The sequence below is a fragment of the Dendropsophus ebraccatus genome, chromosome 8 (genome assembly GCF_027789765.1).
Source record: "Dendropsophus ebraccatus isolate aDenEbr1 chromosome 8, aDenEbr1.pat, whole genome shotgun sequence".
Classification (NCBI taxonomy): domain Eukaryota; kingdom Metazoa; phylum Chordata; class Amphibia; order Anura; family Hylidae; genus Dendropsophus; species Dendropsophus ebraccatus.
The window spans coordinates 86,819,020-86,823,159 of NC_091461.1; positions in this window are offsets into that span (position 1 = coordinate 86,819,020).

Sequence of the window (4,140 nt, forward strand, 5' to 3'; positions counted from 1 at the left end):
ACCCTGACAGTCTGGTCTGTAAAAAAAACTCATTTAAAGAAGAGTAGTAATAATGAGATCATGTCCTAACACCTATGCTAGAATATAGACACTATAGCTGCTAATTCATATATTGTTTCTACAGCTATGTAACAGCAGGATAAGGTTACATAAAACGTGACACTTATTTTTAATTTTATCTTTCCATTCCTATGATCCGCCCTTTTTCGCACACCGTTTACACTATTTAATTTATACTAATCTGTTGCTGCTCGACAGAATGAATACAGTGTAGAGTGAAATAGAGGGGATCGCCCATTGGTGGTACAGAAAGGTGGATGCACAGCTGACAATCCCAAGTGTCAGCATTACGACATACAAGAGCAAAAAAGTCCAACGGCATCTAAAGTTCAGCAAACACCCAAAAGTTTATTGCAGGTCCAGGTACAGAAAGCAACTTTTCGACCTGTAAAGGTTTGTATGCTTAATAAAGACCTTTACAGGTCGAAATGTCGCTTTCTGTACCTGGACATGCAATAAACCTTTTGGTGTTTGGTGAACTTTAGATGCTGTTGGACTCTTTTGCTCTTGTATGTCACAGAGACATGTCAAAAGTTTTGATGGGTTGAAGGTCTGAAGTGTTCAGACCTCCCAAGTACAAGCAGGGAGTAAGGGCCCTATTCCACCGGACGATTATCGTTTGCATAATTGTTAACGATTAATGGTACTTTTACACGGTGTGATAATTCCCCCGATCGCACGATTAACGATTTTGAATGAACGATGTTTTTTTTATAACGATCAGCGTTTAGACGGAACGATACATTGTACGGAAAATTCGCTATGCGATAGTTTTGCGATCGTTTAAGCCTATCTCACACATAGGGGAAATCGTTGAAAGAATGTTTACACTGAACAATCAGCGAATTTTTTGCGAACGATTAACGATGATTTGTGAACTTGTTGAAAGATCAAAATGAACGATTTTTTGCTTGTCGTTTGATCGTTCGCTGCGTTTACACGTATGATTATCGTTCGAATTTGACCGTTATCGTGCAAAAACGAATGATCAATCGTCCCGTGTAAAAGTACCATAACGATCTCAAACGACCACTATTGCGAAAGACCTGAAAACGTTCACTCATTTCCATGGAACGATAATCGTTACTTATGATCGTAATTGCGATCGTTTTTCTTCGCTATTTATTCGCTATTGCGTTCGTATCTATTGCGAACGACCGAACAATGTCTTATTCAATGCAAACGATTTACGAACGTTTTGCGAACGAGCAACGATAAAAATAGGTCCAGGTCTTATAAAGCGATCATCGATTTCTCGTTCGGTCGTTAATCGTTAACTGCATTTCAACCGAACGATTATCGTTCAGATTCAAACGATTTAACGATAATCTGAATGATAATCGTCCGGTGGAATAGGGCCCTTAACCATGCTGTTGTGCACTCCTCTTCCCACTCTCTGTCTGTGTGACTATCTATATTTGTGTGAATAAAATTGCGTTTTCCCTATAGCTCATAAAGATCTGGGCTAAAAATTGTTTGTCTTCATTTCCTCTATTCAGTTTTCTCTGTTTGTTTTTGTTTTTTAGCCGGTTTATTTAATAATATATTTGTACAGGGGAGGTCTCTTCTTTTCTCACTTAGAGTGAGGCTACCAATAGTGGGCATATAAAAAAACTGTAAAAATGTGTGTAATCAGGATACTGTCTAATGATAGTAACATTTTATCGTTTTTTGGCGGGGTTGGCTACAGGTTTCCTTTAAAGTGTCCCTGTCATTTACAAAAAGTTTTAAGACTTTTTGATAGGTTGGGTTCTGTATGTTCAGACCCCCAACAATCATTAGAACAAGCAGGGAGAAGCATGCAGCTGTGCACTTCACTCTCTTGCTTGCTGCCATCTCTGTCACCCTGCAGGAGACGAGTTCCATTATAAGAGCTCCTAGCTTATTATTGGTGAACATTCAGTCCCTGACTAATGAAAACTTTTGAAATGTCTCTGGAATATGTCAAAAGTTTTTTTTGCACATGACAGAAGCATGTTAAGGTATAATCAAAGAAATAGAAACTCTCAGTTGTGTAAGACCTTCATCATTTGGCATTGTCAGTGTCCTCTATAAGCCCATAGCTGTTTACTGTTTGTTTCCTCAAGGACACCATGTATAACAGACACCAATTCCAGTGTAATCCTACACCTTCCATTGTGTAATCTATATCCTGTGATAGTGTGCTATATATACATACAGACACACATATACATGGTATACATTGGACTGTTAAGTAACATAATGAATTATTGTTCATGTAAACTTATATTATACCAGTAGTGAGGACATGCCTCTTGTGTAACTTCCACACATTGATTGTTTTCAGCTTCCCTATCACCTCCAATGGTCGCAACCAGGAAAGATGGGCAGAGAAACCATCTTGACAACAAGGAAATACCTCTTTAGTGTTAGAACCATTCACTGCTGAAGTCAAAGTCACTTGTCACCTGTCAAGGGGAGATATAGACACCGGAAACCTCATCCAAACAACCACCTAGAATTGCAGAAAACTATGGTCTACTCAAAACTGACAGGTATGTGTAATACATGATGGAACTGAGGTTGAAGTTCTGGAAGTAGGACAAATGAGCAAGCATAAGGGTATGCGTGTCTTTCACAGCAGCCTAATTGTAATAGCTAGACGAATGTCGGAGCACGGTTCCTGGTATGTAATGGTAACCGGAGAATCAGCCACAGGGTCATCAGCATGCAAAGCTTATTGAAGCGCATGAGGAGCACAGCTTAACCTGTCTGGTACTATTCCCACAAAACTTTGTGGGTATAAAGTTAAAGTAACTCTGTATCCAAAATCTGACCCCGTCCTCCCAAACAGCTTGTACTGTCGGATAGCTGCTTTTAATCCAAGATCTGTTCTGGGGTCCATTCGGCAGGTGATGCAGTTATTGTCCTAAAAACAACTTTTAAACTTGCAGCCCTGTGTCAAGCTGGCATGGCCTAGAGTGTCTGTGCCCTAGGCCTGCACCACCCCTCCGTCCCTCCTCCCCGCCCTCTTCACCATTAGGAATGTCCCACTCAGGATTTCTCCTATTCATCACCTGTCTGGACACTGCGCATATGCTGGATCGTTAAGGTTCATGTGCAGTGTTCAGACAAGTGATGATTAGGAGAAATCCTGCCTGGGGCATTCCTAATGATGAGGGTGGGGAGGAGGGATGGAGTGGCGGTGCAGGCCTAGGGCACAGATACGCTAGGCCACGCCAGTTTGACACAGGGCTGCAAGTTTAAAAGTTGTTTTTCAGGACAATAACTGCATCACCTGCTGAACAGACCCAAGGACAGATCTTGGACTAAAAGCAGCCATCTGACAGTACAAGTGGTGGTGGTGGGGGGGGGGGGGGGGGGGGGCAGATTGCGGGTAAAGAGTCGCTTTAATGCTGTGATAGAAAAGTGTCAGAACACAGATTGCTGTGTAGTCACATAAAGGTCAGTCCTTATGCTGGTCCAATATTGTGGATGACTGGGTGTGTATGCTGCTTATCTGCTGAAAACATGGTACCAAGACTCACTGTGGAGGGAGGTAAGCTGATGCAGTGTGATACATTGTAATGTTTTGTTGGATCATGCTTCCTCTGCTGCCCTATAAAAAGACTCTCAGAGGTTACTGTCCGGAGCCTGTTCACCATTAGGCACATTACCAGACAGACCGCCAGTGAGAGGATTGCTTACTCTGCTGATAAACACAAGCAGCTCCAACAGTTCCCAAAAAAGGTGGCACCTTCATTACACACAACTGTCTCTACCCAGGCCATATTCTAGATGCTGTTTCTGTTACATGTTCTACCTTTGACAGCCAGCAACTATCGCCTTTGTTTGCAGTGGCGCTGTGAATCACAAACATGACTGCTGTGGAGGAACACACTGTCCCAACTGCTGAAGAGCCATCATCTACAAAAGTTGTTCACCTCTAGAAGTGATTCGAAGGACACTAACAGCCAAAATGCTGATGCAAATTTTTAAATGTCAGATGTATTTTCAAATGAAGGGTATGTCTACTACTGCAAAAGAAATAATAATAATCATTCTACAACTATATTAACCCAAACGACAATGAAATCCCAGAGACAGATTTGTGTTTAA